The sequence below is a fragment of the Maylandia zebra genome, linkage group LG8, assembly GCF_041146795.1.
Source record: "Maylandia zebra isolate NMK-2024a linkage group LG8, Mzebra_GT3a, whole genome shotgun sequence".
NCBI classification, from domain to species: domain Eukaryota; kingdom Metazoa; phylum Chordata; class Actinopteri; order Cichliformes; family Cichlidae; genus Maylandia; species Maylandia zebra.
The window spans coordinates 19587096-19613671 of NC_135174.1; the positions used below are offsets into that span (position 1 = coordinate 19587096).

Sequence of the window (26576 nt, forward strand, 5' to 3'; positions counted from 1 at the left end):
CAACAATGAATACAGTTTTGACTAGGGCTGAACGATATATCGCATTTGCGATAATATCGCGACATGATCAAGTGCAATTTTCTAACCGCAAAGGCTGCGATTATACTCTGGACATGTCCAAATTCATGGGCTGCATCCTCCTGAGGCCGCATTTGTAGACCGATTACGTCACAGCGACGTGCCGAAGGCTGTCCAAATTACTACCATATCCCAGAATTCATAGCGCGGCCCAGCCAAACTCCAGTTTCCAGCAATGGCGGCCGCTACTAAGTTTTAAAATTACTCATACTAATCTTTCTGGGTCACAAAATAAACTTTTAACATATTTTCAGGCGAGAAAGTAGTTGTGTAAACATCAAATATCTGCTCGGTTTATCAAGATATCCCATATTTGCAAAAGTGCTTCGACGTTTTCAGAGGCGTCTGCTACCCACCAGCTCGACAGCTAGCCGGGAGCTCGAGGGTTACTGATGCGGCCGAGAACGGCACAACTCCCGGCACATCATTTTCAGATCACCGCGGAGTTTCGCTGCTCGGGTTAAACGTAATATATAAGTCACTTAGACAACCTAAAAATGTTATTGTTGGGCTTTTTTCAGTGTTTTGTTTGTTCGTGAGTAAATCGGTTTGGCTGAGATTAAAGTTATTAGATTAGATAAAATAAAACTTTATTAATCCCCCGGGTGGGTTCCTCCTTGGTTTTCACACAGCTGACTAAACGTCAAACAGAAAACTTATTAAACAGAAGTATGAGACAGTCGAGAATTTACGCCAGTGTCTGGTTATATTTTAGATAGCAAGAAGCAGACGGCCGAGTTTATTAAACTCCACCGAGACAGCGGTGACGCTAATCAGAACTAGACCATCCAATTTCACGCCTTTAAATTTTAAAGGCGTGTTTGTGTGTGTTTATACAATTGCTATTATGTTTGCACTTTATGTGTAATGTTACTGACTGCAGAGATCAGTAAGATGTGTGTATTTTTTATTTATTAGTTTTATTTATTTAATATTATTTTTTAATTGAATGACTGTCTAGTAGTTCACAGATGTCGAAAAACTGAGTGTGGTAAAGCCACTGATTTTGTTTATGTATATTTCTGCAATCTGCACATTGTACTGACTTTCATTTTAATGTTTACACCAGGGTTCCTTGTCAGCACTTTATGCTCAGATGTTTGTAAGCTAAAAATAAACTATTGTGTATGTTCAAATATACTGTTGTGATTGAAGAAGTTAAATAAAAATGTCAGTCATCAATTCATGCATCACCTCATGTTATCATAACAGAGGTCTGTCTTCCAGGAAAGAACAGTTTAAAATTAATGTAATATAGTATTGGCCATACTATATGATGTATTGCTTGTCTTTGTTTAATAATACAGAAGACAAAGACCTTAAAAAATAATCGCATATCGCATCGCAATCGCAATATTGGGGCAAAAAATCGCAATTAGATTATTTTCCATAATCGTTCAGCCCTAGTTTTGACTGAAAGTCCAGTCAATTAATCAATTTCCCAGCAGCAGTTCACCTTAGTTTTGTAGACAGGTATGTTGTTTGGGGGTATAATTTAGCAACAACTTGTCTCTAGCTGTTGGCAAACAACAAGCTCCACATCATCCATCAGAGAAGTTGAGGTAGCTTGACAGGTGAACATAAACAAAGCTGCCTGCAGTAGCATTTCCAGAAGTGTGCGGGAAACACACAGAGACACGCACATAGCTAAAGACAAACATGCACAAAAAGACAGAGTGGGAAGGTCTGAGAGGCAGCAGCACATTGAGGAGGGAGAAAGAGAGAAGCACTGGATCAGAAAGGCTGAGGAAATGAGTGCTGCAAGAAATGGAAAAAGCTGAGAAATTCTGTATCCTCCTGTTTCAGCCCCTGAAAACTGCTGAACCATCAGCAATTACAGGCTGGCTGGGTCATGAATCTCCCTCTGCAGTGGTCTGCTCTCTCTCTGCTGGCTGATAGTGCAGAGGTGTGTGGCCCAGTCACCTGGCCAGCAACAAACACGGAGACACGAAGCTACGTGGCGCTGCAGCTCCTATTAAGACTGTGCAAATCGCGCCCACACTTTGCATCTCCTTTTTCCATGACAGCAAAGTTTACGATGTTGGCGGTGCGAGCTCACATGCAAAGCAGATGTGTTTTTTTCAGGCGCACAGGTGAGTGCGATCCACGAGTGGCGGACCAAACATTACAGGCAGCCACGGGACAAAGGCGACAGAGGGCACACGCACATATGTCCGGGCACAAGTAAAAAGTGCTGAACATATAATTAGCTGCTCCAGTAGAAATCCCAGATAGGCAGTCACTTAATTAAAATGACTAATTACGGGCAATAAAAACTTCTTTCCAAACTGCTGTCTATAATTACAAGTCACTCCTTTTCTCTGTGGCAGCGTGCTTCAATATGTGTGCGTGTGAGCTTGCAGCCGAATGTGTTTGTGTGTGTGCACGTGATTGTCGCATCTCAATGAGTCCGTTTCTGCCGCTCATTCAGCGTTAGGATCCTCGGCTAATGAGATTAGTCAATAATGGATTGAAAGCAAGCAGCCTCCCTTCCCTAACACAATGGCCGGAGAAGCCATCCCTGTCAGTGACACGTCGATATTCACGCACGCATACACACATACACAAACACACTCGCACTTCCAAACACATCTAAACAACAGGAGCCTCCTTTTTAACATACAAATTGCGTTATAATATCGAGCGGCGCCTTTTTTGAGACAGTGACGTGCCTTGCAGAGCACAGACAATTCCCCAGGATTTGAATTTAAATTGGGAGTATATCTAGTCTTGATCTACAGAAAAATGGATATTCCGGACGTCACGCCGGGCCCTCGAAAGCCCCGGATCTCTTTCATCACATTAATGAAAACTCCGTAGAGAACACCGAAAGAAAACAGTCCTACTAGATCTACGACTGCTGAGTGTCTGAGCCCAGGAAGGACAAACAAGTCTTGAGAGTTGAGAACTCTTCTCTTCTCAGATAAACAAAGACATGAAACAAGCTTTAAGGCCAGCCACAGCACAAACAGAGCTCCTTTCAAACGTGCGAACAACCTGTTCGCAAGGGTAAAATAAACCTTGCACAAACACGACACAGCGAGCTGCCGCCACTGTGCAGAACCCTCGTGCATTTACAAGAGAGACTTAAAGAAAAAGGAACTTGAAAGTGCAACTCAATTGCTTTTTTTTTATGTCGAAAATCACAAATCTGATGTTGCATCTAGTCAAAGTTCCTTTGAATGGCACCTAGCAGTCGATAACCACAGCCGTAATTTAGATTCAGACAGATCCTTTTTCTTTGTCGGCCCTTAACTTTTATAGTTCCAGTCCAATTTACTCAGTAAAATCACTTACTATCCTGCAGTTATAATCCCATTGACGAGTGGCTGAGTTGACAAAAATGCTAATTCACTCATCTTTTTTTTCCCTTTTCTTTTTTTTTTTTAACAATTGGCTCACACAATAAGCTTTACAGGCAGCAGAAAGTGCTCTTTTGGCAAATTTTATTAGATCCCAACTGACACTGACTTTCTGGGGCCAAAGTCAATATAGAAATGCTGTTATCCATATGCCTGCAGGTTTCACTTACATGTATGCATACATATACTGTACATACTGTGTGTTAGAGCTAACCTAGCATCTAAATAAACACACACACAATCCTCACCACCATCTGCCTAACTGTGATGTATGGAAGTGTGTTTCTGCCACTGGAAAAAAATGGAACAAAACTAAAAACACGAGAAAACTCAGCGAAACACTCAAGACAGCTACACATGATAAACTGCTTTGATATGTTATTACATTACATTTAATGTTAATTTATAAGTTAATACTATTTTTTTTTTAATTTTATAATTTATTTAGCAAATTACATTTATTAAATATATCAATAAATAGGATATAACTAAATCTATTTATACCGCGCCAAATTATTTGTTCTTAATTTAGTGTTAAAAGTTATATATTGCCATTAAAAAAGCCTTAAAATTGCAGAGGATATCTGCATTTCCTGCGAAATTGAAAACTTAGTTAGCTTTTAAGTAAAAATTTAGATATATGCAAAATTTTGACTTATGGATGGCAATTGCTTTTCTTTTCTCTCTTTTTTTTAAACTGGTTGAAACAGCTTCCTTAGAGATGCTACTGTGCTACATGTGCTGCGACAGAGCTAATAGTGTAAGGTACTCTAGTGGATAAACGACTTCCAAACAACTCAAAATTTGTTTTATCTCTGTAAATAAAAGATGGTAATCAACATAAACACTATCTGTCACATCTGTGGGACACTGAACTAGCCTTGGGCTATATGCACGCTGCCCTGTGATTGGTAGATTGTGTTAGAGCTTTGCATAGCCTGTGTGTAAAATGTGTTCTCACCATTTAAGGCTGAAAAATGTTATTTAGACTATTTTATCTACATTTTATTCAGAAATGATGTATATGTATGCTCACGTATAAGGCAGAGTATGTAGCCGAAATAAAAAGGCCAATGCATTAAAGCAATTAACATTTCACAAAACACATATGTGTGCAATTTGCAGTGTAATTTGCTAGGGTGATACAATGGTATATAAATGTCGCAGACAGTATAATAACTAAACCGACACCCCTGTATGTAATATCCAGACTGGTTTATGTGGCACTGTGGTGTGTTAGTGTTCCTGTCATGCAGCCTCCCTGCCTGGGGTCAGCACGGCGCTACAAAAGGTCAACCTCCTAGTAATTTGTTTCGCCGCCGCCCCATCACCGACCAAACACAGGGCATTGTATCAGGTAAACCAATTATTATCTGACATGAATCGGAGAGCAGAGAGGTCCCATACGACCGTTTCCTCTATTATTAGCAAAATGTCTCTTTCTTCCAGCAAAAAGGCGCCTTGTCTCTGATTCCCAGCATGTCTTTGCAGCTACTTATCAGCTGCCAAGTGACTCATTTACCTGCAATGTGCAATTCTGTGTGAGATTTAAAGGTAATTTAACCTACATTCAAGACGAGAAAAGAAATTAAGCGATGCCGTTTCTCTCGCTCTCGTTTTACCTCCCTCTTCCTGTCTCCAAAGCATAAACAGCAGTCAAAACTGAGAGCTTTCTCCTGCTTAGTATTCAGCTCTAATTCTCCTGGGTGGACACCCCACTGTGTAGACAATCTGCATTTTGATTGGTGTACACTGGAAGTTTCCGCAAGGCTCTTTAAAAAGCCGCTACGTTGGAAAACAACATAGGACAGCCATTTAGAGATGCATTTCTAAGAATATTTAGCAGACTGTTCAGTGGGAATAGCAAATAACTTGGCGAGATTTATCTTGTTTCATTAAACAGAACCAGCACTGACACGAGGATATGATCTGAAACCGATCATTTGTTGCGCCGCGACTGTGTTGGCCAACATGAAAATGCCAGCAATATATAACCCTTTCAGAGAGTCATTTGTACAATCTCTCCATTAGGAGCCACTTTGTTCCTGTAGCCCCTCTGGCCTCAAACCAGGCTTCAGCCTCCGATGGCTGTAGTCATGGCAACTGCCTTCATTGTACACTTGCAAATAATGAAGACAATGTGTTTTCCATTTAGAAGAGCTTTTTTTAGTGCACAAAGATATGGAGAGTCCATCCTGACTGTTTCATTAAGGGGGCTTAATAACGCGATTCTTCTGCTGGCTAAACTGTGCGAGCTGAATCACAGATTAAATTGGCCTGGTGGGACGCGAGTCAATACCGATGTTCACGATTTGATGTTCGACAGCTAAACTTGGAAAAGTTGTTCTTCTTTCTGGCCTCGGTGGACACGAGCGTAGTAAGAAGAAACATCAAAGAACAGAGGAGCGCCACAGGCAAATAAATTTGTATCTTGATCACACAAAGTGAAAAAAAAAGTACTAGAGAGGCAGGCAAATGAAAAGTAGAAGAATTGCCTCTCGCAGGTATTTGATACCCTGTTGGTTTTAGCTGACTTTAAGCAGTTTAGGCTGTTTTGAAACTTTTTACATGATTCTTCAAGTTTCACAAAATCTGGAACTTATTTTCATGTTTTAACCAACAGCTCTGTTAACAATCATATCATAAATTTCCCAGAAACCAATACCTGCTGACATCTACAGTAGCTTTCTTAAATGATCTCTCAACTTTGTCACTTTATTTTGAGAATTCACAACTGCTAAATAGTGCCACAAGGTGGTGCCTCATTCCAGTTTGTTTAGTTGAGGTGGCACTGAGAGTTGTAAACAGGCACCACGCTAGATTCTGACTATGCATGACTAGCAACTGTACCGATCAGAGATCTGGCGATGTATGATTGATATTCAGCACCATAAAAAGATAGAAGAAGAAAAAGAAAGCAGTGTGGAAGTTTCCTTATCTGTTTGGGTAAAGATCACAAGCTAAAAAAATAGCGCCAGTGCTCAAGCTAGGCAGCAGACCAGCACATTGCTAGTTAACACTAGAACAGGGTCATTTTGAGCCCTTGGCATTTTAGTGCTCATGTAACACTGTTAAAATAAAAGCCTCTCATTTCATTTTTTATGACTTTTCCCAAAAGGTTTTATTCATAATTCGCACACAGTGAATATTGGGGTGTGTGGAATAAAAAGAAAAAACCCCCCAAAACATTATAACCACTTATACCTAGAACCACAGAGAGAATCATTTAGACATCCATCAACGTTTGATGTGCCTGCTTGCCTAGCAACACGTATTGTTTACACACATTTTGTGTGATGGCTGCTATAAAATGAGACCGATCTAGCTAGATGTGATTGATAGATAAATATATATAATCAGTGCAGGGTTGGGCAGGTCAGGGATGGGCTGTTGAGCCATGGCAGAGTGGGGAAGAGTGTATGACGTCCTGTCCAGTTCCCCACGCGTCCTGCGTGGGGGAACTGGGCGGGTTGCTGGCAGAGCAGCAGGGGAACCATAGCTGAACTGGGCCAGAGTGTGGAGAACTAATTGGAGCAAAAGAAAGAATTAAATCTGGGTTTCAGGCCTAAATTATTCAGACATGTTAGGTATTGTGTTGCTTATTATACTCGTTATTTTATATTCCATTCTAATATATACAGACGTCCTAAAACTTAATATTAAGGTCTGACCTTTTAGAGGCTACCAGGCGTCTATTTCATCTGATTTCTACATTTAGGTCTTTTACCCTAATGGGATATTTAGAATTAGAAGGAGGTGGTGGGTGCAGGGGATGTTGCTCTTAACACACAACACAGCAAATTTATCCCCAGTTCTTGATTGTTCTCTCGTAGCTGAACTACTTTAAAAAAGTCAGTTTTCTTCAGATATTTTTAATTAAGATACAACATCATATGCAACACCTGTTTTCTCGTATCTCTAAATAAAGTAATTAGGATTTTTTTTTAAACTTGTTTCATGATGCAGCAGGTTTTTCAGACCTTGCTGCAGAAACGTTGCTGGTTTAAAACCTCTCACAGTTTTTGAAGATACTGTTACCATAGTCATCACAACAGACACAGTGGCCAAAGCTGTGGAAATACACCCAAGTTGTAATAATTAGGAATAGTCCTTTAACTAAGCACTTCCTGCATTAATGTTACTGCTGAAAACAGTAGCAAAAACTCAACAAGCATAACTAATTTTCAGACAACGCAAAATCCAAATCGGGAATAACGGGCATGCTTGTAAATTAGTGTTAGTTTTGTGAACATGTGCAAACACACAAGCACACACACACACAAAGAGAGCGTGGAAAGAATGGAAAGAACTTGAGGGGCAGGAATCTCCGTTCCACTGTTTATAGGGAAAACTCCCTGTAAGCTGAGCCAGCTTTCCGGGCCAAAATTAATTCAAGAGTTTTACAAATCACTAGACAGGAAACATGGCGTTGTTCTTCACTTCCACTTCTTCTCCTCTGCAGCCCCTGTAAACATTCTTTTGATTTGCTGTGTTGTTTGCTCGCAGGGAAAACACACAAAGCAGATAGTTACTCTAATTCCTTGATGACAACAGTTTATCTTGCAGAGTGGAGCGCGTTTCATAGAGTGTGCTGTGGTGCTTCGCGTGGTGTTTGTGTTAACACAAAACCCTGTAAAGACTATTGACTGGAAGTGCTGCTGTCAATAGAAATCCTATGATTTCTATTCTTGCTGTTGCGGAGCTTTGTGAACCTACAGTCTGGGGACTCCGTTCTCCTGCTTCCCTGACAACACAGCAAGTAACCTTTATGAAAAAATATTTAAAAAAAACCAAAACAAGGGCACCACAATACCACTTCAGAGCAGTTTTGTTGCTACAACAAACAAAGCAGTAAGCTCTGGCACTCCTGTGTGTGCGGGAGCCACAGTGCACTGTGATTGATATACAGGAGATAAGACGCTGTTTGACTCCCGAATCCGCCTCCAATCGCGCCGTCCCTGTGACGCAATGGCCGTACGTTATCTCTGCCACACACAACCCGCGCTGCTGATAGGTGAGGCAGAACCGCTCGTATCGAACACTTCCGGAAGAGTTTCTTGTTGAATAAATGAGCCACTTATACAAAATCTCTATTAACAGTATTGAGGTGCTTTGCTGATAGTCAGCGCAGACAACGACAGCAATTCAAACACTGAACAAAGACAAGCGCATTTGGAAAAAATGCTAAAATCAATTAACAAATCCATTAATAATCATCATAACTTCTAAAACGTTTTCTTGTTTTGGAACTTGTGCACTATCTTTAAAAATCTTACGGCCCTAGCATTAAACTATTAACCCAAATAGACTGCTTGATAATAACAGCAATCCCTTCTTGCAGCCAAATTTTCACCACGGATGCTGAAAAATGTAGAAAATCCACTTCAGCCCCTAGCTGCTCATTACCTGCTGATTGTAAACCAGCACAAGGAGTTTTCATGGAAAGCTTGCATGATTGGTACACTTCAGCTCAATACACCGCATGTATTTTTAATGAGACAAGCCTTTTTGATAGAGCGAGATTGCTAGCATGACTGATGATGCATTACATCTCAACTGGGTATTTGAGAAATCTTTTATGTGGGAGGCTTTATGTTTTGAAGTGATCGCAAATAATGAATTAGCTTTTAGTCATTTGTGGTCCCAAGGCAAAAAGAAGAGGAAAAAAAAGACTCTTCAGAAATCATTTATGCTTGTGATGGACACCGGATTGCTGGACACTTTTAAGTGCAGTCTCTTAGCTCCCTGTGGAGATCTAAGTTAGTCATTTGTCACCTTGTGGTAGTGCTGAACACATCCTTACGAGGCCCTGCCCAACGCAGAGGCTCGGCTAATGCTTCTTACTGGCTCTCAATGCCATTGCTTCGCACACATACACACACCGCCACATGATAAAAGCACAAGCACTGTTCAAGCACTTTAGAGAGATGACACGAGAGGACACAGTGTTGCTAAAGGTTAAAGAAAGCACAACAAATATGAAGACTGCAGGAGAATTTTGATTAATGCTAGACCTCCGCCATACACTCGGAGGTGCACACATATTCCCAAACCACCACCAGAGAGGGACAGAGGCTGCACTGAACCTCTAAGAGACCACCAGGTGTGACCTATTCATTATTTACCAACATAGGCAGGCTAGCAGCATCTGCACGCTGTGCACAACCCCTTGCTTTTTGTAGGGGAAATGTGTCGGGATCAGATGGGGAGAGGGCACCTTTGTGGATACACATCTTTGTTCACACACTGCCTGCCTGTCACCCTGCAATGCTCTTCGCAGCAGACAAAACGCATCTATGATTGTTCACAGCTATAAAGACAGTTCCACTTGTCCAGAACAGTGGCAGCTGAAGAAATCTACGCAGACTAGTACAATTACTAATTTCCACAAAGGCACGATCGCACAACTAAACATTTAAGTGCCTCTCCATATGGTTACTTTCTGGGAGTTCTGTGGGGCGATAAATACGCATCTTGTCGTATTAGCTTGGGTGGGAGGCAGCTAGCACATCCCCAGTGGAGGGGGAATATGTTGTCTGGTAACATATGTTTCATTTACTTGCCATTTTCTTCTCATCTGTTGAAGACTTAAAGGCTTTTATTTCATGTATTTCTTGTTTAGATTTAGTTTGAAATTGTGAGAGGTGGGGGGTATGTGCTTGTGCATATATGCACACACATGGATGCTAAAGTAGGCACATACAGATTTCCTAAATTAACTGTGAAATAATATTTTTATAAGGAGCCTTTGCAAAGACCTTAATAACCAACTGCTTAAAGAATAAATAACAGAATGATAGTACCACCTCTATATCCTCTTCCCACAGTAAGACTTGGTAAAGGTGTTTGAAGGCATCTGGTGACAGCGGCGTATGGACCTGTTCTCCACCTTTAATTTGAATGGCCCTCCAGCTTGCAATGGATGTTCAGGATAGAACATCTTGGAATGCCAGCTGCAGTCCAAGATGGTGGTGCTGGAGTCTCTTGGTTCATGTGACCAGAGACTCATACAGCTAAATGATATCAAAGAGCACCACAGCTGCAATGTGGCTGGAGGAAGAAAACATGAGACGGAGAAGGGGAGCAACTTAACTCTAACTAAATAAAATAAAAGGCAGGGGATCGCACGCTAGAAAATCAATTTTGGAATCTGTTGTTCTATTGGAGGGGTAAAACACATAGATAAAATGTATTTGTGTGAAACAATGGATTCTAATTATAATTGTGAGTTGTCACTATGAGCAAAATAAGCACAACAGTGATTTTCCTCATCGTTAATGTAAAGCTTTCCATTCAGGCAGCTTTAAAGAACAGAAACATCGTCTTCAAAGTTGACGGTGAAGGGGAAAGCTGCGCTATGTCAGGGTGCAACACAACATAAACATGCAGCAGAGCTGATAAGCGCCTACAGATGTGTATATGACATCCCACACAACGTCAGAACACAGAGAGAAGTCAGCAAAGGTCGCTACCTGTGAGGATGGAGCGAATTCCAGCAGATCACTGAGGATATGAAATGTTGACAGATGGGAAAAAGCCTGATGTCAATAACAAATCTGAACGGGGAGGGGGGATCACCTCATATCAGTGATTACTTACGTACATTGTGGACCACCACACTTGAGATGAAAGCCTTTAACAGATCAGGTGAGATAAACAGGTGTCATTACTATGAATGATCCATTTTATCCTGTGTGTATTCGATATTCTTTTGTCTTTTGTATAACCACACCAGCAGAGATAAATGGCCCTTCCATGGACAACTTGGCAGAGGTTCACACACATCAAGGGTCATTAAGGTGGCTGACAAAAGCTTTTTTTCTTTAATGAATCTGGGTGTAAGTGTTCAGCCTCTTCTTGTTGAGACTATGTGCGTGTGTGTTTAGGTGATGCATTGCAGTGTGTGAAGAAACCTGGTTTCATTTCTTCTTGTAACACCCTAATGACTTTATTGTTTCATTCTTATCCAGCCTCCAGAAGCTATTACCATATAAACACCTGTGTTATCAAAGCACTGCAAACAATTTCCTGGATAATTTAACAAAGATGCGATTGTTGATTCCGTATGAGGTTGTGTGACTTATGAGTCTGTGTGTGTTTGTGTGCATATTTTGAGATATCTATTTTCTCAGTGAGTGTGTTTGTGTGTGGACGTTTTGAGATATCTATTTTCTATGTGAATGTTTGTCTCTGAGTGCATTTAGTTATATCCATTTCACGGTGTGTGTGCTTATGGGCGTGTGTATGTGTGTGCCTGCCTGTTTGTGTGTGTGTGTGTGTGTGTGTGTGTGTGTGTGTGTGTGTGTGTGTGTGTGTGTGTGTGTGTGGGCAGAGCGCAAACCTACTGGAACCTGGCTACAGCTGGCCACTTTTCAGCTCCAATTGTGAGGGAAAATATGTCTGAGTAACCATAAATGGAGGCTGTTTTGGTGAAGAGGGGACAGAGTGAATGCTCGGCATTACCATCATTCTTCGTGCAATCCGTATCAAAACCCTGGGTGAGGCAGACAAAAAGGGAACACTTGCATAACGTAGGAGCCTGATGTTACCCTGCAGATTTGGACCTCTAGTGCCCCCCCCTCCCCTTAGTCCTCCCTTTTTCTGTCTTTGACTCTCCCTCTGTTTCCCTCCCTGCCTCTCAGTCACAGGGGCTGGATTGTTCTGCTGAGGCTTGGCAGAGGCTGCGGATGGGAAAAGTGCAGGGGAGGCAGCTAACACTTCCTGCCTCCCTGAATCAGAGAGTTAACCTTCACTGAGGGCACAATGGCTTCTCGTTAGCGAAACCACCCCACATGCAGGCAGCCTGTCACCAGCCATGTTCCTGTTCGCTGACCACCTTTTGTGTTTCTCTGTCCTCTGTCGGACTTCATGTCCGACAGCAGCTGCACCTCAGATGAGCACAATGGAGCAGTTTTACAGTATAGCAACTAGAATTAAAAGTAAGCATTTAGTCTTTTTGAGGACTTGAGAGTGATGCATACTAGCAGACAGCAGCCTTACTTGGATTTGATATTTCGACTTGAATTGAGGTTAAGATTACAAGAGTGAAAACGAAATTAAATAATCTGCTGTGCACATGTGCATATTTGAATGGGTTAGCACTTTTGAATGGTACTATAGTCCAGTCCAAGCCACTTAAGTTGCAGTTCAGACATGCAGTCCATGTCAGTGCAGATGCGGATACATATCACGAGTTACCGTGATAGATGATGGCCAGAAAATTGTTTTTGTACAGCACTACGACTTCACAGTGAGGCTGACCTTTAACCTTTTGGATATCAAATGTCATCAGCTGACAATTTGAACCAATCAGGCATTTCATTTTTGTGGCCTGTTGTTAAATTCTAAGTGAATGTTTGTGCTGCAATCGGATTTTCTCCGGGTGGGTCCCAGTGACCTTGACCTCTGGCCAGAAAAAAATATGAGCAGCTCATCCTTGGGTCCAAGTACAGGTTAGTAACAAATCTGAAGTAATTTTCTCGATGCATTTAGGACATATGAGGTTAATATTGGGTGGATGGATATAGAGACAACACAGGAAAACAATGTCACCAGCTCACTGGAGCAGAGGCACTGAAGAATAACAAGGTATGGAGTTTAAAAACAGACCTCTGTGGCCCACTCCTGATCCTTGAAGCAAGAGACTCAAGGCTACTGGAAAAACACATCTTAGTCTCCAACTAAATTTTCAGCACAGAAGTTGCTTTGTGGGCAAAAAAGTCTAGACAGACTCTAACAAGAAAGTGTCATTTGATTTGCCATTTGACATATCAAGGAATCTCATGATGCCTGCAGTTTCAAGCACTCAGGTTTATCATCCCTACAGAAAATCGCTGTGTTACAGACCTTCTTTGTATAAATAACAGAAATAAAAACCTTATCTTCAGAGTAATAGACAACCTTAGACAACTTAGGACAAGCAAACACTATACTGTACATTCCCCAGGATGGATTACGAGACACACACACAATCTCACAGAACTACCATAGCACAAACAAGAATGATATCACCCACCCACCACTGTAAAAAGGTCGATTCATGCTGGTGTATGTGATTGAGATAAGGGGTACAAAACAATGTGGGCTGAAGAGATGACGGGAAACAAAGCTGAATTTGTCCAGATGAGTCACAAAAGTCAACAGAAAAGAGTGAATGCAGTGGAGGTAAATGGTTTCTCCCTTGGTTTCCTCTCATTTTCACTGGCAAAAAAAAGGAGCACGAGGAAGGCTAGCCTAAGAGAAAATAAAGCATTGATTTTGCACACCGCCCTCTCTAAGGCAGAGGACTCCAATCAATAGGCTCAAGTAATACTCTGCACAAGTTTAATGCTTGAGCTGTACAGAGGCAGACAACTGCTTTGTCTGGAAATTATTCCTTTTTTTAAATTGCAGTGGCATTGCTGTTTGAAAGCGAAACAAAAGTAACTAGATCTGTTTAAAGAAACCATACCCTGAACGCCGATGACCAGAAGTCTGAGACTGGTGAAGCAGTTGGTGCACGCAGATCACCGTGTGGTCAAGGGTTCATCTAAATCAATTGGGGAAGTTACATGTGTTAGCCACTTTGTACGGTCATCTGGAAGAGAAAGGGAGGAGAAGGAGATGGGGGAGGGGTTTAAGGCATCAGGAGAGAGGGTCATGTTGCAAATCAGCAGCTGACCAGAGAGATGACCTCCAGCTAAAGGTGTGACCTTTGACACTGAGTTCTAGAAAAGCTGGAGAAACAGATACTGTCACTCTCCATGAATGGAGATTGAGTCAAGATAGGCATATGCTTCTTTGAAGTAGCCACTGAAAACTACAAACTGAAGGGTCTGCAGGTGATCCAATGCCTTCCACTAACATAAACGACCCAAATAAGTCTGGCTGAGCATATGGGGAATCTGATGAACTGAAAACCCCCCCCCCAAAAACAGTTCCTCCACTTTCATTTCCTGACTCCTTGCTTTTCCTTTTAAGGTGCCTCCCAAGTTCCTTCACCACCTGTAAAACGTTAAAAAGCCTTGACCCAAAGATTTGAACACTCATTAAGCTTTTTAACGTGGAGAATTCTCTGATATCCATTCTCTCAGATGTTTCTCTCTGTGCTGACCAAATGGTATATCAAGTTCAGGAAATTAGCCAGTTCCTGTCGGGGAAAAGAAAGAAAGAAAGAAAGCCGAACAAGGCCAGTATCAATGCAACACAGCTTTTACGCCGATGCTTCTCAGGCTTCTCTTACATCCCTCGGACAAAATCAGAGAGAATCAAAGCTCATCTACTCTTTTATGTTGGCTTCAGAAACCATTTTGGTATGTTTTGTTGAAATTGAGACAGAAAATGAAAATATACAGCTGCATGCATGAATCTGAGCTTTCGCGGTGCAGTCAATTGCATGCTAGTCAAAGGGCAGACCTCTCAGCACCTTAAAAACACCTGGATATTCCTCTGGGCTAGTTCTTTGCAAATAATATGGCCATTAGGTCATTTAATATCCTCTGGATAAATTGCTTTGGACCCTCGAGACACAACTGCTGTCCACACATCAGAAACCAATCAAAGGTCTGTCCTAGTTATGGCAAAGACTCTGTCAGGCTTGAAGCCGCAACATAGAGAGAGGCAAGATAATCAAAGACAATCCACCACTTCCTGTTCTTTATCAGCCCAAAGAATCTAAATGGGCTGTGATTAGGGCCTCGCTTTAACTAAATTTATCATAAGCAAGATTAAACTTTGAATGGCAGTGAAAGTTGACCCACTGAGTGGTCGGGTGAATGACAGCAGTATCGTTGCTAGAGCCACCACCAGCACCAGCCTGGGTTTGGCATGTCACACAACTGTGACCCCAGTCGCAGTCACAACCCACACACACAGTGTGGCTGTAGCACTGGTTGAAACACTAACCCTGCTGTTTCCATTGCACTCTTCAAACAGACAACTGGCCCCTGCAGCATGTGGTGAAAAGCGCTTTCTCGTGCATGAATAAACAAGTGCACACAAAGACAAAAATACAAGCTAAAGTGAGAAAATCGAAGTCGTTTACATGAAAAAATTTTTTTTAAAAAAAACAACAACTTATCAATGAGAATTCGCCCAGTTAGCACCCGATTCTTTGCTCGAATCTGCACAGTGTCTACTTGAGCTCTGTTGACCTGCAGGCGTCGAGGCAGACCTTTGCATGCTGCAACTGAAATTAGGTTAGGAGAAGTCATTTGTCTTTGGTGGAGGGAGCACGAGGAAAAAAAGAGAGGCTAAAGAGGCCAGATTGAGCAGGAAGGCTGCAAAGGGGAAGGAGTTCATGCAGACTAACATCTGTGATATTTCTTCACTTCATACTCCTTCTCCCATCCCCCCCTCTTTGCATGTGCCAAATGTTAAGGTGGGGCTTACAAAAGCAGCAAAGTGTGAGTGTAGTATTTTTGGTGAGTGTTGTGAATAGCGCTGATGGCCACATGTAATCATAAATTCTTAAGAGTTTGAAAAAATAAATCAATAAATCAAACGTTTTTATATTCCTACTATTAAAGTCAAAGAAACTATATAAATGTTGTTATTTGCAATCCCTAGTTACATGCAACTTATGCATCTCCATCGTGGTTTCTTGCTGCTTTGCGAATGAGAATGATGTTACAGCTCATTGCTACACTATTTTGCAAATTCAGCAGAAGGTTAGGCGAGCTTATTGATTATATGCATTTACCTTTTCACCAACAGCGAGCTCTGAAAAGCCTCTGCTCGATTTCCAACAGAAAACACTAAACATGCAAATATACTTGATATTTCTAGGTGATTGCCTTGTAGTTTAGCTGATTCTGTGGTATTAAGCTACTTGCAAGGAGGTAAGACATCTGGATATTTCAGAAACTGTGAATTTGGGTTGATTTTGTGACCTTGAATAATATTGTAGATGTTGGTGCACTAACTCATCTGTAAGAAATAATAAAAAAAACACTTTCTAAAGATGAATCAGATGATTAACCAAACACGCTGTATATTTCTTTATTGGTTTCATGTCTGTTACGCTTCATTGTTTAGACCTGCAAGCCTGAAACAGAACATAAACATATAAAACTCAGATTTAAAAGAATTTATGTAGAAGTACAGAATAAAAATACAAATATGAATAAAAATAATTCCCTGTACTGTTAATTTCTCTTTTCCACAAGTTTCCATTATTTTTTCTTCTTCACCTCTGTGCTTTGACCTCTGTAAATGTATTTATAATTGTAGTGTCTTTACCTTACAATATAAAACACCTTGAGGCGACTGTTGTTGTAATTTGGCGGTGTATAAATAAAACTGAATTGAATTGTAAACCAGTTCTACTGTTATTATTATTCTTATATTACTTTCAGTAAACTCTATGAAAAAAGTATGATGTAATGATATTTTAAAGCGTCACCACAGATTGTACAGTCATTCCCACTCCTGCTCTCTTAAGTACAAGCTAATTATGAAAATTGCCCTAGAACACAAGTGTTGCTAGTAAGTAAGAGGTGCACGAATATCTGTGATAACTGCCAATGTTTTGTCACCATGCCATTGCTGAATTGTTTATAAATGGAGTCTAACAGGCTAACTAGCGCAGAGTGCTAACAGCTCATCCCTCTGTCCACGGTGGGGGAAAACCTCACTTTACTCCACTATGTTGGCTCATTATCTCAGCCTCCTCTCTGGGAAAAGCAGAACCGCAAAATGCCTCAGCTTGCTTGAACAGATACTTGCAGCGTGTTGTGGGCTTGCCCCACTTTGTCTTAGATACATTACATACTCGCACACAGGTATACACAAAACCTCTGTGCCCTATCGCTTGTTAATAGGGCTTTTCTTTAGGTGGATGTAACAAGGAGCCATGCAATGCCTGGGATTTTTAATAAACACAAATAGTTGCTGTAGGCGACTATAATGGGGCAGTTTGTCTTACTTTTTTAAAACAAACATATATTATGTTTAAGTTTAATAGTAGATTTAAAATGCATATGATTTTCAACTCATTATACAATGTGCACATGCTAATATGCAAGCCCCAGTAAATGTTATTAAGCCATGTTAAGACACTTATTCACATCTGTTACGCGCTTATAGGACTACATGAGTGTAGCTAATAGCAACATGTTCATGGTTAGATTATTCATGAGCAATTATAACAGTGACTGTTAAAAGCAATGATAAAAGTCTTGATTTTTTTTTAAAAAAAGAATTGCTTATAAAAAGTTGTTGAAAATGACTGAAGCAGTTTAACATCTTCATAACATTTGGCAAATTTGTAAGTTTAAGGAGCTTTATTCTTAGACCGTAACAATTAACTGATGATCACGCTCGTCTTAGATTAATTCTTTAGTTAATTGATTAATTAAGTAGTCATTTCAGCATTGCTAATTTGGGGCTTAAGACAATGAGTGAGCATCGCACCCTTACCCACACTGAGTGGGGGGAGGACACTATTCAGGAAGAAAATGCTTGGCCGCTGCTGCCACCTTGTTCTCGTGACTGGAAACATTATTTGTCTGCTGGCTCAGATGTTGCCTCCCGTCTCTAGGATGAGACCCCCCCCCCCTCCTTTTTCCCTCCCTGTGAGCTCTTGTACCCCTCCCCCCTTCACAGTTTAGGACCCACCCTACAGGGGGGTTGAATTTAATAAAGGCTCCCTCAGCCACATGCTAAAAAGGTATGCAAATGTGCAGGTCCTTCTGTTTTCTGCTGTGTGTGTGTGTGTGTCCCACCACCACCCCCCCCAAAAACCAACTGACTGCTCTTCTCTCGGAGCCAAAGCCAAACACAGAGGGAGGGAGAAAGACAGCGTGTGAGAGAGAGAGCAAGAGAGACAGAGAGAGAGTTTGGGTGTTTGTTTTTCAGAGGGATGGATGATTTTGTTAGGACTGCTCCTGGGTATTTGATCTGAAAAGCTATTATGATCATTGCGATTAGAATTAATTACATTACGAGCTACAGGAATTGTGAAAGAGGTACTTGATGTGCCTCCTTGTAGAGAGAGGAATCATAAACGCGCACACATCTAATAATTCCTCGAGAGCGGCAAGATGAAATTAATAGCGCAACAAAATTGGCAACCTCAAGGCCATTGCTAATAAATAAAATAATAAAAATTAAACACCCTTGCATATGTGTGCTGTAAAAAAGAAAAACAAACAAAAAAATAATAATACAATATTGACTTCTCCAGTCTTCTGAAGCAGCTCCTCCTCCCACATATCAGTGATCCCTATCTAATACAAAGGCCCCAGCCTTTGCGTGGCTACCATGATGACCCGTGTTCATGAGGAGGTGAGAGCTGATCATTTTGTTCCGATGTAGTGAGCCGTGACAGGCAGCAGTGCGGGAAGGAGGTTAGGGGGTGGGGGTGCAGAGGGGAAAAGGGAGGAGAGGAAGGCCATAGAGGGACCCACCAGAAGCAGCACAGAGTAAGGCCAGACTGAGGAGACCAGCCTTTCCTGCTGCTTCCTTCCCGTGCTCTTGGCCAGCTGAGCAATCAGGTCACCTCTCTTTCCCGTGTCGCTTCTGGTCAATTGTTCTCCTCTTTCTCCTCTTTCTCTCTCCCTCCTCTCCTCCAAGTGCTACAGCCTGCAGCTGTTGCAGCTGATGTCATTTTTTGATAGGATTTTGTCTGTGCCTGCTTGTTGGTTGCTGCCTCTCTGCCTAAACAAATGCAAACACGGTGAGGGCTCATTTAAAAAGGCACATTCTGCGAACGTGAGGATCTTTCATGTGGGACACGTGGAGGGGAGGAGGAGGAGGAGCAATCGCAATGCTGCTCTCATGCAAACCCGGGATAACATGCAAATATAGATTTGTTCTTTCGAGTTCTTCCTGGTATTATCATGAAAAGATGCTCGCTTAACTATGCAACAACACAGTAAAACATTTTGTCATGCGGCCTTTCCATTCATACAAGCAACGTTTTTTTTATTCTCGATCCATAAGCACCAATGCGCTACTCACTTCCTACAACCACTGTTAAGCTCAGTTAACTTCAGTTGAAGTTAAATTTGCAAAACAATATCAAGGCTTAATCCTGGGGGTGCTTGAGGAAAATCCATGGCAGAAACTAATACAGCACTTGCTTTAAGCTATGAGGGGAGATATATAGAGGGAGTTGTGATGATGCTAGCTGACAGTTAATTCCCAGCTTTGATGTACTCCAACACGGTCATGTTAAAAAACTCCCCTGTGTAAGTGTGCCGGAGACTTAGCGTCAAAGACAGATCAGATTGTGTTCTGGCTTGTTCAAAGACCAAGAATATTTACATTATTGGCTCAAACGGCATTCGAAGCGACTACATCATCGTCGTCATCAAGGACAGAACGGGGCATGCCGGAAAGTTTGGCACATTCTCATCCCTAAAAAGAAAGATAAACGCAATCTTTCTTCTCTTTTGCTTTAAAAATGAGCAGTCTCACAACACTGAACAGACTCTAGAAACAACAATCTGGTGAAACCGAGAAAGAGATAAATAAAATCTGTGTGCATGTGCAACAATGTGATGCACACTATTTCCTGACCTTGAAATAACTGCCACTTATGAAAAGCTGTTTTGGTATGAGAGACACCGATTATAGCCCATTTCTAGGACAGCACATAATCAGTGTCCAAGTTCCAAATCAATGACCTACTTCCAAGCACACACACACACACACACACACGCATATCCACTGAACATATGCTGTCAGGCAAACTCTTTTTTTAACAGCTTAATGTGGAGAAAGACAGAAATCAAATCGAGCCAACACTTTGTTTTGATCTGAAATTTTAACCGCAAGTAGACTTTTAGACACCCAAATAAGGGCAGCGTGATTTCATAACAAGCAGGCAGAGCAGCCGAGGCCCTCCGCCGAGCTGCTTGTGTTATTTTGACACTGGCTGGCAGCGAGGGGGGCCTGTGGGGTCACGAGCGCCAGTGCTTTACTAGTGAGAGTAGTTCAGAGCTGACCTGGATAAACTGAAGAAACAGTCGACGCTGGCTTCCACAGCCTCCCGCGCTGTGAGGAAATGTGAGTGGCGGCTTGCTTGGTGAGGTCAGGCTACACAGAGCGCAGCCCCTGCATGCCAGTTCTTAATGCAGGGTGGGCTATTTACAGAACCCCCCCCCCTCCCACTGCCTCTCCTGATCCCCTCGACTCGCCTCTACAACCCCCTCGAGCAGATTCACCACCACCACACAGCTCCATGTACCATGCATTCATGCATACACATGGCGAAGACTTTTCAGAGGATCGAGCTCTAGTCTTCCAAAACCAGGAAATACTTCTGAGTGTATCTTTTAAATGAGACCTCGTTTGACCTGCGGGTACAAACAGTCAACATGAGACAGAGGAGACTGAGAGGGTAAATGAGCTGTCCATACATACACATGCAGCTGTCATGTACCGCAGCCCCAGACAGACTGCAGGCGGATGACAAAGACAGACAGGTCGCCATGATTTAACAACTAGAGGACGCTAGGTTACATGTGCCTTGGGTTTGTGTTATAAAGCTTCCCTTTTTCGATGGGTTAGTTCTCGCAAATGACAAAAATAGATTTCTTCATTTAGAGAATAGGTGCACATTAACCATCTCTAAACTTCACCCATACATTAAAATAACTTGCCTTCACTGTTCCTCCTGTCCATACTGCCTGTGGAGAGAACCCAGTCTGATTTCAGCATTCTGATTTAGACAAACCATGAGGTTTATTTCCAGAGTTACAGTCACACTGAGATGGTTTTGTTTGAATTTTTTAGGCTTTAATATATGCATCCTGGAGAATTTTGCTTATGCATATCGATGTAAGCTGTTTTCCCTTGGCTATTTTACTTCTACTAAGTCTTCAAGTTCATTGCGGTGGACTGGAGCAAAAATATCATGTTGCATCAAGAAAACAGTTTTATATTGCAGGCAATAGCTGAAGAATATATAGAGAAAAAAAGACACCATAAAGAAAGCTAGACTTTATAAAGATTTTAAAAGAGACTAGCTGGACTTGTATAACTTTTAGATTGTTTGGCTGTATTCTCTAGGCACACGTTGCTGCCATTAATTTTTTTTATTGTACTCTTATCATATTATTCCTATATCTACTTATAGGGACAGGCCTGTAGATTATCCACATAAATCTTTTAATGCCTTGTGCATGCATTTTAAATCCAACTCCCCGTGATGAACTCAAAAACTGGGCAAGTAAAATCAAGAGCATCTGCATAGCTACTAGTAGCAAGTGCAAAAATACAGGCAAGAAAAACCTGAACCCTTGACCCCCTGTGTGAGGGGATCAGGTGGCTCCGTTATGCTCCGGGGGCTTTTTGCTGGCGATGGTTTGGGTCCACTTGTTCCTTTAGAGAAAAGGGTCACTGCAAATCAATACAAAGTTGTTCTGAGCGATCACCTTTATCCTGCGATGAAACATTTCTATCCTGAGCGATTTCTTCAGCGTAACAATGGCGGCATTGAGGGGGGTCGCTGAATGGTTTGGTGATTATGGAAATTATGTGAATCATATTCTTAGGCCTGGGTAGTCATGGGAGATTTTAGTGCTCTCCACACCATATTCAAAACGCCCATTTAGGGAATACCTTTAGGAAGAATGGCATTTCTTCCCTCTAGTACAGTTCCGGAGATGTGGAAACTAAATGCCAAGGTGCATGAAACTCTTCTGGCAAGCAGCTTCTCACTAAGACATGCTATATGGGGCTTTCCTTTAATTTGTCACCCATCGCGGAAGATGTTTTTTCAGTCATTTTTCATGGAGGCGTGACACACATTAGATGAATTAGGCGAGCTGAGTAAAACTGCACGTATGTGATTTGTACTTTGGCCCACCAAGAAGAGGCCTCGGGGCTGTTAAGATATTTTGACGCAATCCTCCACGGCTGTGTGTGGCGTTCGAGTCTGCCGTTTCTCCTGGGAGCATTGATCCCGCATAATGACTTTTGTGGAAAAAGCTCTTTCCACAATGGACAGCCTTGTCTTGTGCCATACTCGTTATCAGGTTTAGACAACACAGGGATGGAATATGAACATGCCAGCGAGTGAAATAATCCTTTCCTCTTTTTCTTCTGAAAGGTAGATCAGGTTTTGTCACTGAATCACTGCAGAAAGCTATTATGCTGAAATGATATAAAAACAAATCAATTTTTCCTGTTCATGCATGGTTTCACAAAACTATTCCTCAAGCCCGGAGGAACAGGCACAAAATTAGTTTGGCTGAGCGTGGCCGTTAATACGGCGAATGGGGGGGAACCATTTGGGAAAAGGGATGGTGAAATACATTTTTTTTTTCCTTTTATCAATGAGAAGGCAAACAGAGTTAACTATTCATCCAGGCTTTATCACTGGAGACTAAATGAATGACTTCCTTTCTCTGTGCTTTGCTGGTCTCCAGAAAGGTTAAATGGGTATATCCTGCTGACCCTCTTCCCCACTTAAACCATAAACTTGACCTTCTTCGGGTTCTTGCTCTGCAGCCGAGCCGACTGGTCGCCTCCTGGAGGAAAAGTTCAAGCTGAAAGTAAAAGACCGAGGATGTTTTTTTCCCAGCATGTCAGGCACAAAGAAAATAAAACAGGTAAAGCTTTAAAAAGTGATTTCATATTAACAATAAACAGCAAACTGGCATACGAGTGGAAAATTCAAGACAAGAGCATTACGACCCACTGTCCTGCCCAGTGCATTGTAGTCAGACAAAGACCTCAAAGCTGTGTTTCTGGTGAAAAAGCAGAACAAATGGGGATTACAATATTTGAGGAAATAGAGTCTTTCAGTTGACCTACATCCCCCAAAGAGACTCCAAATTATAATCCGAGCATACATGTTCAGCTATTGAATTTTTAGATTCTGTATCAACACCATGAAATTGTGTTAGATGGCAACTAAATGGGCAAAAAAGGGAGATTAGTAGCTTGAGATACTGACAGCACTCACATGAATCTAAAGGTTGAAATGAAGGCTGAGGGCTCATGATTTCAATTGATTCTATTCTCTTCTAACTCGACAGCTTTAGATAAGAAAATCAACACATGCAGTTACATTTGACTGTGACGCTAAAAACAAACAAACAGAAGAATCCACGACTAAAAAAGTGCAGGCTGTATTAAATCATTCTTCACAATTTAGCAGCAGCCTCTGCAGTTTTGATTAGAGTATTCACCGAACCCTGCACTTTAACACTCTAAATCAATTAGATGAACGAGTGTGCACGCACACACACACACACACACACACACACACGCACATTTCAGCTGTTTAAATCCAATAATGATTTAATGCATGGGCATCCTCTAGCAACGACCAGTCCAATAATCATACACGCACACAAACAACATCCATTAACGGCTTCGGCGATGATAGCGCAATCACTAACAAAAACCCCCAAAACTTTTCAGTTATTTAAATGCGTAAAAAATATAGATTAAAGTGGCCACGCTGAAACTTTCAGGCGCACAATTTTAAGGCTTTTATTTCTTTGTTGATTAATGTCAGAGCATTAAAAAGGAGAAGTGCAAAGTAAAGTTGAACTTCCTTCTGTTTTTCTCGACTATTTTAAGGTTAGAGTAACCACAAGTTGGAAACAGATTCGCAGTTATTCCACCTACGACAACCACATCTCCAATATGTATGAGACTTACAGAGTCGCACAGAGACTTGATTTATTGATTTGTTAATATGCAAATTAACTCCTAATTTGTTCCTCCTTGTTTTCTCATCGCCGTTCTTTGTGGGAACTGACTTTACTTTGCTTCTGCCCTTTGCCTTCTATACAAATACGCACGATCATTATACTGTATTATTGTTGACTGTTTAAATAGCGTGTCTCTGTGTGTGACAGAGAAAAAGAGAGAGAGAGAACACTTGTGTGTATGTATGTTTACGAAGCCTCAGGAAATACCAGGACAGACATGCTGACTCTCCAGCACTTCGGGCCCATGTGACTGGAAACACACAGGCCAGATTGTTTGCATGTTTGCTTGAGGGCCGTGATAAGAACATTGGGTTAGAGAGAAATATCAAAGCAGAACTCGGCATCTGAATCTGGCCTCGCACCAAAAGAAGCGGTCCGGTTTGGCTGCTTATCTCCCGTTAAACTTTTGTTTTTGAGCGATCAGCCACCCTGATAATTTGCGTGATGACTCTTGCGTTCGTGTCCCCGAAGCGATCCAGTGCAGTCAGCCTCCATTGGCTCCCTGTTCTCATTACATTAGCATAATGCAAATGCATTTAGAGTCGGTAACCTTGCTGTTGCTCAGCACTATTTACAGCGTATACACACAAGCGCTGTGAGAGCTGCACTGCTTGACAGTTTCTCTTTGGCTACATGCCTCTGATACATTAATACATTAGTGCATCTGTTTATATAAAGAGAGGTAAGACGAGCGGGAAACGTAGCACCCTTTAACGTAACAAATAGCCATGTGACTTTTTTTGCAGTTAAAATTGAGTTGCGCATGATTAAGATGTTACTGGAGCTAAAAGACAGTTTCCTCTTTTTTCTAGCTGACATCAAAACATTTTTTAAGTCATTTAAGTCCTGCCCTGTCTTGTTAGAGGTCACTGGAAACCCAGCCGTGGATCGTTATGAAACTCAGGGGTTTTGAGTATTTTGAACAAAGTATCTAGCCTCTTACCTTATCTCTTAATTAACTGCATGTCATCATTAGAAGCAAATAAATTAGATTAACATTGAAAGAGGATGTGGAAGATTCATTACATCCTTCGGCCTGTCAAAGTTGGTTGTTGGCACTCAGGGAGCTTTCTGGCTGGTCTTTTGTGCACTTCCCGCTTTGATACTCTCACATCAGCAGTAACATCTCACATGGATGCCATTATAATGTCATTAAATGCTGTGTCCAGCAAAAGGTGCAAGCAGCCAGTCTGAATAATTAATTCCTCCTGTTCGAGCTGCGGGGACTCTGATCAGAGCTCAACCTGGTAACACACTCTGTTATGATTGGCTAAAGCAAGGTCAGTGTCTTAAGAGACCTTGCTCTTAATATCCAGCAGCAATTAGTGGCTGCTGTGCGGGTGTTGCACATGTTATTATGTGATAGGGGAAGGAGAGTAACCGCGGGTAGAGATTTAATGTTATGTTTCTGCACGCTGTCACCAGGCAAAATGAAGCACAAATCAAGTGGCTAGCACATAAAAACACTGTTTCTAAAAGGAAGCAGGGTTACAAAAACTCTGGAAAGCTCTGGAAATAAGCAGTGCAACAAATAGTGACAGCTTAAAATGTGAGCATGGCAGTTCTTGGTAGAATACCTAGCATGCCCATCAGCATTTTACACCCTGGAAATGAGGGTGTCCTCTCTCACAGAAATGACGTCTTGACTACCGCTGGTTGGTGCGTTTTGGTGTTATTTTGGCTTATCATGCACCATTCACTATTTCTGTCCAGGTGTGTGAAGAGGCCTCTAAAGGCAGTTAGGTGATACATGAATGCAGGAGCGGAGGGATTTTACTATGGCACAGAGGGAGACTTCTACATCAGCTGGAAAAGGTGTTCTACAGAAAAATGTGGAAAAATCTCTACAAATGTTTGGTTTCCTTTCTTGTATTCAAATTCCAGCAAATCAAAGGGGGATATTTCTTTCGTTCTGAATAGCAACACCTATCTTTTAGGGGAAGACTACAGTGAGTCAAGTAAGCCTCGAATTTGAATAAAACACTTTAGGGTTGTGTTAAAATCACAGCTGCACAAGCAAAATTAACCATAACCTTAGAGTCAGTGGCAGGGTTTGTTGGGAAACCAGACGGGTTGAAGACGTTCAAAGGGTGATGCTGGTGGAATGCTAATGTGGGAACATGTCAGGTGAAAAGAAGCTGCTAATGAGCCGATGACCGCTTCGCAACCCACGAAGGACAAGGGTGTGACTAGGTATCGACTGAGGATCGGAATTGCAGGGAAACTATCCATTCCCACTTGTAGGAAAGATAAAACCGTGCAGAAAAAAAAACAAATACAGTCACAGAGAAGACTGCTGTCTCCATCCGAACACAACAGCAACAAAGGAGTCAAACAGAAACTTCCAGTAAAATGACCATGAGACGGACTCCGCGCAACTGAGCGTCGACTCCCTATGAGTCAAGCCATTGTGAGGCGTACAGCGCACAAGTCTAGTTCCCAGTGAATCAGAGCAGTCAGCTGCCATCCACCACCTCAAGGCACA

At 41.7% G+C, this 26576-nt stretch overlaps 1 protein-coding gene across 3 annotated transcripts in view; it reads right to left on the bottom strand.

The window, feature by feature from the left end:
* The window catches only part of LOC101485569 (zinc finger MIZ domain-containing protein 1), a 111209-nt gene that overhangs the window by 48750 nt on the left and 35883 nt on the right, over positions 1 to 26576 (bottom strand). Inside the window, exon 3 of one of the 3 annotated variants that reach the window (XM_004561256.5) lies at positions 13891 to 14016. The exons of the other annotated variants lie outside the window; for them this stretch is intronic. The gene's annotated coding sequence lies outside the window, so the exon portion shown is untranslated. The remainder of the gene's footprint in view (positions 1 to 13890; positions 14017 to 26576) is intronic. 3 annotated transcript variants of the gene reach the window in all.